Source organism: Acanthopagrus latus, chromosome 2, assembly GCF_904848185.1.
Source record: "Acanthopagrus latus isolate v.2019 chromosome 2, fAcaLat1.1, whole genome shotgun sequence".
Taxonomy (NCBI): Eukaryota; Metazoa; Chordata; class Actinopteri; order Spariformes; family Sparidae; genus Acanthopagrus; species Acanthopagrus latus.
In genome coordinates this window covers 23,635,923-23,649,661 of record NC_051040.1, presented here as the reverse complement: position 1 = coordinate 23,649,661, position 13,739 = coordinate 23,635,923, and the positions used below count along the sequence as shown (strand labels likewise).

General features: G+C 43.7%; 1 long non-coding RNA gene across 1 annotated transcript; it reads right to left on the bottom strand.

The window, feature by feature from the left end:
* Positions 1–4,316: 4,316 nt before the first annotated feature.
* Positions 4,317–6,818, bottom strand: LOC119012087. The gene is made up of 2 exons (XR_005072365.1): positions 6,565–6,818; positions 4,317–5,179 (listed from the first exon to the last, which is right to left on the bottom strand). It is a non-coding gene; the product is annotated as an uncharacterized LOC119012087 (long non-coding RNA).
* Positions 6,819–13,739: the final 6,921 nt, after the last annotated feature.

Here is a 13,739-nt window from a genome sequence, read left to right as displayed (position 1 = left end):
TCCACCCACGAGACCTTCTGGCTCAGCTGACTGTGTTTGGAGGGTTTATTTACATTCCCCGCCCGTTTCACACTGCTCATTTGTATTTCAGGCACAGAGGAGAAGAATACTGTTTTCATTATAACATGCCAGCAGCAAGAGAAACAAAGCAAAGGTGAGATTGACTCCCATCAAAACAATCTGATGAAAAATAGAGTTTGTTGTCTCAGTCAGAGGAGAGAGACTGTTGACTCTCAGAGAGACGTCAGCTCTGGTTTCATGTTGAAGTCGTCGGTCAGGTGGATGGAATGTAAATGATGTCTGCGTGATGTCACAATTCAAAGTGACACAATGATGATGCCAGTTTTCAGTCTGAGTCACATCAGTTAACCACAGAGCATCTCACAGCCCACTGTGTGAGTTATACACACAGCATGAACACATCACAGATCATTTAGATACACACTGAAAAGTCGGCAGAAGGAAAACAGAATCAGTTTGAATGATGCTCCGTGCAACAAACTGCATGAACATTCAAAGCTTCCAGCAGACGACTGTTCGTAACCACTCATTGTTTGTGGGCAGATGGCAGAAAATGATTCTACATTAGCTCGTGTCAGTAACTGATTTTGAAAACACTAAAATCTTCCCAGTGTTAGAAGAAGACATGGACATCATGCTACACATGTAGCAGTTTATTTCAGTCTGTAACGTCAGACAGTTTCTTCAGTTTTTACTCTTCTGCCATCAGAGACAGAAGCACTGCAGGTGGAAACACATCCTCCTCATTACATTCTCTCATCAGAGAAAAAAACACCCTGATTCATTTTACAGAGAGCAGTCGGCTCATGTGTTATCATACTGAACACTGAGTTCAGAGCTCCTGACCTCTGAGTGTCTACATTCATAGTTCATGTCCAGCCCACAGTGTTTGTGTCCTGCAGCAAACCTGTGGATGTCAGTGTGAAAGCCTCAGCTAATGTTGGTGAATGTGGCAGAGGACGAGACATCACTCTGAGGAGGAGACATGGAGACATGTGGGAGTGACACGAGACGAGGTCATCTGTTCTCTCAGATCATCTGATGTACTGGCTTTACTTTTCTATAGATCAGCTGTTCACCATGAACACAGCTAAACAAAGACAATATGAGGGTGAAGCTGAAGTGGTCTGTGTTGATCAGCAGCTACACAGCAAGAACACAGTTTTCTAGTAGAGTTCAGTTTGTGTTGAAGCAGCAGCATCAAACTGGAGTCCAGTGAGTTGATCCGTCCTCCCAGTCAGCACCATGGACAGAGACAGAGCAGCAGCAGAGCACAGAGCCTGGTTCACTGTGGAGACAGAGCTCTACAGAGCACCCTGCTGCTCTCACTACATTACTGAACATCTGTCACTGTCACACAGAGCATCAGCACGTATCTGTGCCACCATATAAGTCTGCTCTGCTTCATTGCTGTGCTTCATTTAAAAACAAACTCACTTCACTTTGTATATTTCTCATCAGGTCTCCTGCGCTGCAGTCTGGTCACAGATGAACTCCTCTGTCGGCTCTGTGACGCTGCAGACAAACAGATTTCTCCTTCCATACACAGCTGCTTCTTCTCAGCTGGCAGAGAGGAGCTTCACCAGGTCGTGATGTACTCACAGAGTTCACACTGCACGTTTGTGCACACAGCTGCAGGAGGACAACCCAGAAATATAAATGTCACATCACTTTTTATTGAGTATTGTTTCCTTCACAGCAGGTCTGACTCTCACCACTTACTGTGAGATGTAAAAGTCTGAGAGTGAAGTTTACTGCTTGACTTTCCATCCATCACGTGTGAGGATGCAGCTCAGATCTGATCTGTATTGATCTGACTTGTAAAAATGACACCACATCACACAGCACCGTCTCCACTCTGAGCCGTGACCTCCAGAAGTGGATCGTTCACAGTAAAGTTGCAGATACTCTGTGGTACTTGTACTCTGATGCTATAATGACTCCTGGAGCTCTAGTTTCCTCTGCTGTTGCTCTCTGTCCTGAATAAAGAGCTCCTCTGTCTATTTCTAGTGACTCCATCCCAGTGGTTTCATCACAGCAGACCCCCAGCTGATTACCTGAGACTCTGCTGACAGCGTTGATTTATGACTGTTTGGCTCTTATTGTGCTCTATATTAAAGCCCTCTGCTGCAACACTGCAGCTCTCAGCTGGCATCCAAACATGTGGAAGCTTCCCTCAAGACGTTGGTCTGGTAACAGTTTGCCTCTGACGGAGAGCCAAATGCCTGCAGAGCAGAGCGTCACTTTCTGGTTCAGATCCAATTAAAAAGTGTTAAAATATCTCACTGCTGAGAGAAAAAGTCCTAAATACACTGACAGAGAGAAGAAGTGAGGCTGTGTAAGATTAATGAAAAGTAAACAGCAGTGATAAAGAAGATCTGTTTCTCTTTTCACGTCTGTGTAACGTCTGTAGCTACAGTGCAAACATTAACAAAGAAAGAAAGATGAGCGGATAATTGACCTTTTTAATTCTGACCTTTGTCTGCAGTCTGTCATAATACTGGTGATCACATGTGTCTTATAATAACGCCAACTGCAGATTTACGTGCTAATCACAGGCTGATTGTCCTCACACTAACTGAACTAATTGCTCCACATCATTTCCATGAGTGTCCCTGACTGTCAGTAACCATCAGAGCTGATTAACAGGACAGCTGATCACCGTGTAGCATCACAGGCTGCTGGCCAGGTTTGATAAATCACACTTTACTGTGGCCGCTCTGTAAACATGACGGAGCAATCTCAGCTGTTGTTCACTGTGTTGTTAGCATAGCTAAACTGACAGAGCAAACTGTGTACACTGGAAGGAACAGTGTGTGTGTGTGTGTGTGTGTGTGTGTGTGTGTGTGTGTGTGTGTGTGTGTGTGTGTGTGTGTGTGTGTGTGTGTGTGTGTGTGTGTGTGTGTGTTTTAACATTAGATGAATGGCTGCCTCTGGTACAGCAGGTGTCCTTATCCAACATTTACTGATGATAATTACTCCAGACCTCAGAGAGACTTCCTGTAATTTACTAACAGCCACTGCATCAGAATTAAGTTACAACATCAGAAGTGTAACACACACACACACACACCCAGGACAAGATACTGTGTCATGTTCCCTGATCCATCCTGTCTGTCTCGTTCACATCCTGTGGGACCTTGTCAATAACTGGACCATCATGAATGATGGTCTGTCCTCTCTGAGGATGAGGAGCAGAACTGCACACATGTGCACCTTCACATCTCATGAACATCAGAGCTGCTCGTGTCTGAACTGTGTTTTAAGATCCACATGTAGCTTCAGGATGGAGCAGATCAGAAGACAGAGAGACAAAGACACAATCAGACAGCAGGTCTGAACTGAACCATCTGATAACCACAACAAAGAAGCTCCATTACAAATAACTAGAAGGTCAAAACTATGAGAGAGCAATTAAAAGTCTGAGAGAAGTGTTAAATCTGGATGAAGGGACAAAGGCTGAAGGTTCACTTCAGTCCAGCTGCTGAAAACAGAGCAGGTCTATTCCCAATCATGTCCATGAAGAGGAACAACAAGAGTGAATAGTGTCGGTGTGAAACATGGAGAATATTACTTCTAACAGAGAAGCTGAATACTTCTCACAGAAAATGACAGTATGTGTCAGTGACAAAGAGACTAATGAGAGGGAGAGAAAGTGGGAGGACAGAGAGAGAAAAGCAGATTTTATACAAATCTCAGTGCTGACTCAGCGCTGAAACTCTCTGAAACTTGTGAGGACAGTGAGACGAAGAGACATTGTAAATCCAACAGTGAGTCAAAATGATCAGTCCAAACTCTCTGATACTTGTCTTGAGTGTTCAGTCAGTGAACATGCAGATCTGGACCACCGGTGGCCCATAATTCATTGCTGCATGTGGGCTGAACTGGGTCGGATCCAAGCTGATGTGTGTGTCCTCACACATCCTTCTTCACACACTGTGGTGGATTTTAAGTGAATTACAACACAGCCAGATAAGTCTGAGCTGAGTCCAGTTCAAACACAGTCAATAGAAGACAAAACCCTGACTGATGGAGCGTCTGCTCCTCCTCCTCCTCCTCCTCCTCCTCTGTTCTCTCAGCTCTACAGTCAGTGGATTGTGTGTTTGTTAACTAGTGGAAGTTAAAGTGATTATAAGTTATTGTACTGTTGGAAACATCTTGTTCATTGACAAACATTGAGCTTTGATTGAACTGTGCTGATCTCAGACCTGCTGTAGGACACTTTGTGGGTTTGGGGAAGACAGCACTGAGATGATGTTTTCAAACAGCTGCACCAGCACAGAGGAATAATCATCATCAGTGGTAATTTATCATAATTCATTCAACAATATCAATGTGATGTTGCTGTAGTTTAACCAGCAGAGCTAAAGACTACAGTGAGCTGTGGAGAGCTTCTTCTATTGTTCCTTATATATCACAGGACAGAGATGAAGTGGACGTGTGAGTCTGATGACGGCTCATGAACGTGGCAGAGTTGCTGTGAAGACGGAACCTTTCTTGTTCTCAAATATCACATGTAGACTGAATAAAAAGGAACAAACTTGTGACTGATCTTTTCATGGGATTCAATGCAGCTGATGTCAGTCAGACTGTTCAGTGAGAGGTGAGGAAGACTGAACAGAGGAGCAGGTGGTAGAAGAAAAGAAGAAAAGAGAGAAATGATCACTCGTTCTCCAGAATTGCACCAATTAAATCTAAAAGGCAAATCATCAAAAGCCCAACGGCACAAAGACCATTTATATAAAGAACAGCAATAAAAGAAAATGAAAAGAAAAGATAAATCACTTTGATTCATGATGATGATCTTCACACCTGGAGGTGTTAAATAAATGTAATAATCAGTGAGACTTCTGAACAGATTCAGTCCAATCTGAACAAACAGCTGTGATGGATCCTGTTTTAAAGTCTCCTGATCTGCTGCAGCAGACAGCAGGACAGACACAATGACACCACTGGAGGACACGTGAACTTTTGTCCTGTTTGAAGGACAGAAGATGGAGGTCAGTCTGTGTGTGGTCGCTCTGTCTGTGGAGTCTGGTGGAGAAGAGACAGACAGCTGAGCTCCACCCACTGACAGGACACAAGAGAGCAGCTGCAGCCCTCTGGCTCTGACAGAAGACAGGCTGGGAGGGAGGACAGGTCTCCTGCTCTGGATCAGCTGCAGGACAACATGGAAACATGTGAGAGGACGGGACCAAGGACCGGACACTGAGGGTGTGAAGCTGCAGAGAGCTGCATTTCTCAGCTGCTTCTGGAGGAACGTCCACAATGAGAGAAGTCACAGGTGTAATTAATAACATTAACGATGGCTGCACCTCAGTGGAGCACCACTCTCGTTAGTGTTATCAGTGACACCTGTACAGGTGTCACTGATAACACTAATAGCACTTTAGCATGCACAACTTTACAGTTAGTGCTCCACAGTTCTGGTCCACTTCAGACACATTCACATAGAACTGAGTTGTTATTTTAGAAGGAATTCTCTCTGGTTCTCCTGACAGAAGTAAAAGTCAGTCTGATTTCTATTATCAGCTGAAGTTATGATCATTTTCACCATTATGAGCGATCATCAGCTCACCATCTGTTGGGCCACAGTGTTCATCAGCTCAGCAGACGTGTTGTGATCTAATAGGATCAGACAGGTGTGAGACACACAGGATGAAACACTGCTCTGCTCCACTGAGGGTAGCTGGTCTGGAAACAGTACAGAAACCTGCTGTGTGGACGTCCTGAGCACTAACAGACACACACACGTGCAGTACTACTTCTTGTCCATCTTGTCTTCAAGGTTCAAATCAAAGATAATTCATGGGCTCAGAAAACAACATATGAACATGAACAAGGATTCCTAAAATGCTCTGAATGAGATCATAACATTTCTCTCCCTCCCTCCTCCTGACCCCGTCTCAATTCTCATTCCAGTTTCTTCAGCATTAATACACACTAATGCAAAAGCAGCATGAAGCAAAGATGCTCATATTGTTCTTCGTCAGACTGCTCACACTCCTACACACTGTCCTCACTGCTGCTCTGTCTCCATCAAATCACTCCACGACACTTTGTTCCTCCAAACATGACTTTGATAATTCATTTCTGTACAATGATGTGTCACCAAACTAACACACTGGTTGTATGAGCAGTGGTGTGTGAGTGTTGTGTGAGGAGTGTGTGAAGTGTGGAGGCGAACGTCACGGTGACTGACGTCTCCTCTCTGCTTGGTTCCACTCAGCTGCCTGTCACTGACTCTTCATCACAAAGTGTTGGAGGTTACAGATCTATTTACTGGAGCTTTAACAGTCCACATTAGGACAAACAGGGAGAGCTGCACAACAGATGAAGAAGAGAGTCGACAATCTGAGAAAGCAGAGAGTCATCGCTCTGATCCTTCAAACCTCCCTGAACTGAACAAGTCAACAGGCTGAGTGATGAAACTCTGTCTCACCTGAATCTGTGTCAGTGAAAAAGTTCCAGAGCTTTGAGTGAATGTGAGAGGACTTATTATGGACTGACAGGGACACACAGACACTTGACAGTCATTTGTACCTGCAGCCAGCAGACACACACTCCTCAGAAGGTCTCTTCACCTCGCTCTGACAAAGAGATGCAGCCCTGTTCAGCCTCTGTACAACTCTGAAGAACAAGTGATGTGAACACTGCTGTGATGGAGGTCCACTCAGCTGATTACAAGTCCTACTCAAGCTGTATATCTACTATGGAGTGTTTTCAAGGAGTATACTTTGAACCTGAGGCTCATATTGTTGGTGCTGTTGTTTGTGTGAGTGTGTGTGTGTGTGTGTGTGTGTGTGTGTGTGTGTGTGTGTGTGTGTGTGTGTGTGTGTGTCTCACCTTTATCTACACTATAGTGTTGACACAGTTGATGGTTCCTTATCTGGCTGAAGTTTTTGTCTTTAAATGTGTTTGAGCTTCAGCTGCTGCTGTCCTGACAAAACGCAGTGTGACACATTTTATTAAATAAAGCTTGTTTCAGCTTTATGAATAAAAATATTTGACTGCGTCTTCACTTGCTGGATAGTCTGTGTGACACGACAGTCGTCCTCCAGTTCTATAGCCGAGCAGTAAAGTCATCTCAGCCACTGAAGGAAAGAGATGGAGCAGTGGTGTTCCTGCTGCCACTGTACAGAGGAAAGCCCTGGAAGGTTGAATGGGCTCGTCATGGCTGAGCATTAGCATGCAGATTGCAGTGAGCTGAGCTGACAGGATGAGTGGCTCAGCCAATAAAGCCATGTTTGAGAGTGAAGGCTGCTCTTAACTACTTAAAGCTCTCTGGCAGCGTTAGAATTGGGAGTCAAATAATGGGAGTTAAACAGGGGAAGACAAAATGACTCAGCTCAGGTGTTAATGTTTCTACTGATGTTCTCAAACTGAACGTGTGTGCATGTGTGAGGGAGAGATGGTGTACACACACACACACACACACACACTCATATTCCTGTACACTGTACAGCACAGACGTCAGTACTCACTTCAGTACAGACTCCTAGTATAACAACTGCAGTGGTCCACTCAGTGATTGTTGTTCTCTCCGTCCGTCTCTGTGTCCCTCTGTTCACTGTCGTCTCTGCACTCCTTCACTGTGAGCGCTCCCTGCAGCTCTGTCCTCCTGCATGCTGGCTCACACAGTGCTGTGGAAGTGCTGTGTGAGCTCACAGAGCTCCCAGCAGAACAGGATGTCATGATGCAGCAGACAGGACCCAGTTCACACTCAGACCAGCACATCTGTCCTGCTGCCAGCAGCCACAGCTGGAAGATACAAACTACACAACACTTTTGGTTTTCCTCCTATTTTTCACAATTTTAAATAAATTAATTTCACATATAAAATAATATCTCTCAGAGTACAAATTAGCTGAAAGCCTTGTTAGTGATGACTTCAAGATAATCCATCCAGCCGACAGGTGTGGCAAATAGAGATGCTGATCAAACAACATGATCAGTGTACAGGTGTGCTTTAGACTATCATAAAAAGACACTAGCATGCAAAGTTTTATCACACAATGACACAAGTGTCACAGGTTTTGAGGGAACATGTCCACCAGAGCTGTTACCCATCAGTTGATTAAAAACAAATAAAACAAACAGGATGAGACATGAAGAACACCGGTGCTTCTCTGCTGTGTGCAGCTGATACATAGCAAACCACAGTGGAGCATAAAATCAATAATCCTGCTTATTTAATTTGACCCATTAATTGAATGTTTATTCCACTATGAAAAGCCATCTTAAAGTTCCACAGGCCACAATCCACAACCTGATCAACTGCATGCTGCATGCAAACAAGATGTGTCGCACTGCACGAGACAAATGGTCACACCACTCACTGACCCTTGTTCTTTCAGGAAACAGCAGGAGCATTCATTAGATTGAATAAAATATGAGAGCAGTTTAGTGTTTTGTTTGGTTACTGTGAACAGGGATGGTGATGATTGAAGTTAAGTTATTTATTAGTACTCAGAGGTAGATTCTGTAAAATATAAAATATATACACACACATCAGGAGGACAGTTTCTTTCCATGTGATACTGATAGTTATTGATCTATTCTGCAGACATTACACGTCTGTCTTGGGAGAGGTCTTCCTCTGATGCTGTTCATGAAGTTCTTTCCTTTTTTTATTTCCTGTTCAGGGCGGCTGTAGCTCAACGGGTAGAGCAGGTCAACCAGTGATTGGAAGGTCGCTGGTTCAAATCCCGGCTCCAGGCAGAGCTAAGCTGTCCTTGACCGAGATACTGACCCCCCAATTGCTCATAAGTGAGGGCCCTGCGATGAGCTGGCGACTTGTCCAGGGAGTACCCTGCCCTCGCTCGAGCACCAACTCCCTGCGACCCCATGGAAAGGGATAAGCGGTTACGGACAATGAGGAGAGGAGAGTTTTAATTTTTCAATACCAAGGTGTCAGGATGGAGGGTGTTGTATGTAAATCTCCTGGAGGCAAATTACACTTGGTGATATCTGAGTATATAAATAACATGACCTGACAGAGACTCACTGGCTCTAAGTAAAAACAAGTATCTCTCTCCAGTGTTCCAGCCTGAGGGTTTCTATATAGAATCTGAGCGTCCAGTATCTGCTGCAGTCTGACAACACGAAGCCTCACCTGTCAGCTACAACACGAGGAAACACTCTGCTGGTAACAAGGCTAACAGGTATCTGCTGCTGTGAGAGGAACTGAGACAGCTAACAAGCTAATCTAAACAATGAAGAATCAACATGGTCACACTCACACACCTGAGACACACCTGATACTTTCTCCCACTTTAAACCCTGTTTTATTTTCTTCAAGCTTCCTCCAACCTGTTTTCAAAGACATGTGACCTGAATCTTCTGGAGGAAATCTGCTGAGACTGAGCTTCAGAGAGACCTTTTCTTTCTCACCATCAGGATTCTTCTTGGTTGTTTGTACCGAACAACAAACACGAGCCGTCTCTCTCTCTGTAGAAGTTATTGGCTGAAAATCCAGCTTCACAGGACCCAGTTCCCCACAGGCTGCTGTCAGATCTGTGTTTTAATGATTCAGATTAACTTCCCTCCCAGTCTGAAGGTCATTTTTATCAAGTAGCAATGAAACACAGCGACACAAAATGTTATTTTAAGTGTCATGTAAATAGTTTACAGTTACACTTGACTCACAGAACAGTAACATGCTGTTTCCACAGCAGATATATAGTTTTTAGCATTGCAGCAGAAACAGCACAGGTGTAATTAATGACATCACCAATGACTGTATAACATTCAGGTGAGTCAGGTGCTGCTGTAGTGCTGACTGACACTCACTGGAACTGAGCCATCGCTAACTCACTGAGTCACACCTGAGCTTTTTCTGCTTTGACACAGAAATAATGAAACTAGAACTTCTTTAGACATTTTGTTTTTAAATCACAGAGCTGTTGTTGGCAGATCTGAGATGATTCAGACAGTGAACAGGTGAAAGTCCTCTCCTGACCACCTGGGAAGAGGACGGGACTCATGTTAAACCAAACTATCAAACATCTGCTAAAATCTGCTCTGACAGATGTTGAATCTACAGCCTTAATCAAACATATAATTATTGAAAAGCAAAGATTGCAGCCACACGTCGGGATTCTTATCAATATTAATTAGACACACACTGTTAATTGGAAAGCAAACAAGACTGGCAACAGATCCCAGAGCAGGGAGTGAGCTGGCAGTCAGTGAAGCACACAGGTGTCCAGCAGCACTGTGGAGCTCACAGCAGGGAGCTGGAAATAACGCCTCCATGCATGAACAAGTCCGGCGGTGGCCGACGTTTCTCTGCTGTGCAGTCGTCACTGAGGATTAATGCTGCTCAACAGAGCCGCCTGGACAAGAGCGGCTTTACATGTTTGAGAGAGAGGGAAGAGGAAGAAGATGAAGAGGAGGAAGAGGACGATAGGGAGGGATTTGCTTCAGTTCATATCTCATTTCATATTCAAACGGACTCAGTTTGGTTTACATGAAACAGCAGACCACAAAAAGGATTAAACCCAGCTGACATTAAATATTTATCGACTCGTCCACTAAATCTCACACACAAACAATATTTCTCAAAAAACACACACACAGGAGAAGCCGGTCAGAAGCTGAGGAGAGCAGCAGCAGTTTAATGTTTCTATTAAATGAGGTCCACACTGGGGCACATCTGAGGTCATCTGGCTGCTGCTCCAGAGACTGCAGCATTAAAGGTAAAAGAAGCTTCCCCACACTTCACTTTAATCCTGAAACAGGCCTGTGTGAGATGACCTGAGAGACTCAGAGGCTCATAAGCACTGAGCAGGTCTGAGAGGTGTTGTAGGGCGAGAGCATTTAGTGCTTTAAACACAAGACGCAGAGCCTTGGAGTCGATACTGGAGGCTGCTACAAGCAGATAAAGTGATTATAGAGCTGAGGTTTGTTCAAGAGGCTTCTGACCTCAAAATAGTTGCAGGTTCAATTCCTGTTCGTGTACGGTCGTTGCCAGACTCCTCTTTAGTCTGTACAGTCAGTGTTTCTCAGAGGCAGCAGAGAGCCCTCCTGCACTCAGGACAACATTGATCTCCAGAGAAACTACAACAAGTTGTTAGATGAGATATTTCTGTCTCTCATCATGGGTGTAGCGGATGCTGGGTATGCGGGGGACATGTCCCTGAAAATCACAGGACTTATCTGTTGTGGGGAAATTCAGGAGTACGAATTTGAAAGATGTGTGAGCCTCCTTTCATGTTGAACAGAGGGGGAACAGTATCTGACAGCAGTATTCAAAGCTGCCAGGATGTGTCCCCCCTGTTTTAAATGTGATTTGAGATTTGAACTTTAGATTTTGATAGTATATAATTATAAAGACCTGAAGTCGGTCCCCTGGTGCTGTGCTGTTTATGGTTACGTGGTTCTTTAGCCACTAAGGAGAGGTGCAATTGAATGCAAGAGGACAATGAATCACTCAATAGATCTCTGAACAATTTGTCCCCCTCGCTTCTGAAATGATGGCTACGCCTCTGTGTCCAATAACACACATGCCATAAAATAGCAGGAGAGCAGTTTTATCGCAGAAGAAGAAATGATCAGAGCGTTGATGTGTCCAGACTGCTGAGAGTCTCCTCTGTGCTGGTAAAGACAATAACCTGACACATGATCCACTTCTCTGAGACTCTCCACCTCTTTAGAAACAACGTCACAGTCCCTCTCTGCTCCACACAGACTGACAGAGGATTCAGAGGGAGGACTTACTGGAGCTCCAAATAATCGTAATAGAGATGTTCCTTTTTTTTGGATGGTTTTTAAAACTGCCTCAGATTGCTGATGGCTAAACTCATTATAAAGTTGTCTAGCCAGCAGCTATGGTACTTTACAGAAGTGAACAAGTCATGAATGGATCTCCTTCTACCAAACAGCTGCAGAGAATCAACTGATTACAGATCAGTCTAATCACAAGGTTCATTACTACAGACCTGCAGCTGTATTCAGTATTTAGGTGCACTACACTGCTACTATACCACTGTATGAACATGCAGGGAGTGTTTCAGCCAGTGTGTCTGAATATTGGACATGTGATGAAGTCCAGAGGCCTTGTTGTTCTCGCTGGAACTGAAGTGTAAAGTCTCACTGAGCAGCTCTAACTGTAATCCAACAGAGCCCCGGGGTGGCAGCATTAAGAGATGAAACAGACCCTGAATGAAGAGTTAGAACAGGACCGACTGCACATAATGAAACACTAATGAGAGCACAGACAATGAATTTACTCCTGAATAACAGTGACGAGGCAGGACGACTGTGGGCTGTTTGTACTGAGCAGAGTTAGTATTATTATAATCTCATCAAGTCGTTCCTTGAATGCTGAAGAGAGAATGTGTTTTACAAAGGACAACTGGTGATGTGACCTCATCACTTCCTGTAAGCACACACATTAAAACACAATAAGTCAGGTGTGTGTGTGTGTGTGTGTGTGTGTGTGTGTTGACTTGGAGGACACCAGGTTTCCTCTGAGGGAAAGTCTGATAATTGTCACTTAACTATCATCTTATAAACACATAGAGGAACCTTTTCTTTGCTCCACAGCTGTTAAAGTCCATTTGTAGACTATCTGTTAATCACCATCAGTGACCTGACAGAGAAACTGGGAGCAGCTTTTATTCTGTGTGCACATTGTTGGAGTTTATTCCTGAATTTTAAACAGGTCTTGTGAACAAATTGTTTTTTTTTCTGCAGGAGGAGACAGATGAACTGTCGACTGAATAAAAATGAAAATTTCTGTCATGAAAAAACATTTTAAATTCTTTAACTCTGAACATCTTTCCTTTCCTTTCCTTTCCTTTCCTTTCCATTCCTTTCCTTTCCTTTCCTTTCCTTTCATTTCATTTCATTTCATTTCATTTCATTTCATTTCATTTCATTTCATTTGCTTTGCTTTGCTTTGCTTTGCTTTCCTTTCCTTTCCTTTCCTTTCCTTTCCTTTCCTTTCCTTTCCTTCTTGTCCAGATGTTTCTGTCATCAAGTTTAAACTGTTTTCACCTCAGTATTTTTACACATGAGCATTTTCTTCTCTGAAGCTTTTGTTCAACAAAAAAACTGTTAAAATAAATTTTTAGATTTTATTGTTCTTTGTTTTTGTTCTCCTATTCATCCAGCTCTTTTCTTCCTCCTACCTGTTTTCCTCCCTGCTCTGAGCGATAAAGAAGGTCGATTCAGCATCTTTCAGAGGGTTGGAGAGAGAACAGAGTGTGTGTGACTAACACTGTGCTGAACCTGACGAGTATCTGAAGAGGAAAATGTTGCTGTTGTATTTGCTCTGGACTGAAACATGCTGAGGCTGTTAGTGTTTTGCTTCAGTTCAGCAAACAGAAGATCCTCACACCTCTCACATCCTCTGGTTTGAGAGAAAGTTTGAAGGAGTCCAGTGTGCAGATCCTAACAGGACATAAACTGTTATTTTACTGCAGAGTGTAGAAATGTTGTGTAAAATCTTTTGCTTTGTGCTGTGACACTCTTTTCTTGTTGATAATGTGAGAAATCTCACACTGTGATCTGATGTGGTGTTTGATAACGATGATGTCATTATGCAAAGGAGACTGGATAATGATAATCATCACATTAGGAGGGAAACTGTTGAACTGGATCAAATCCTCACTGATCTCCACGTGCACGTCTCCCTTCACAGCCGTCACCATGTTAATGAGAGGAGTGGGCTGTGCAGCTGTTCTCTGACTGGATCACACTTTCTTCCTACG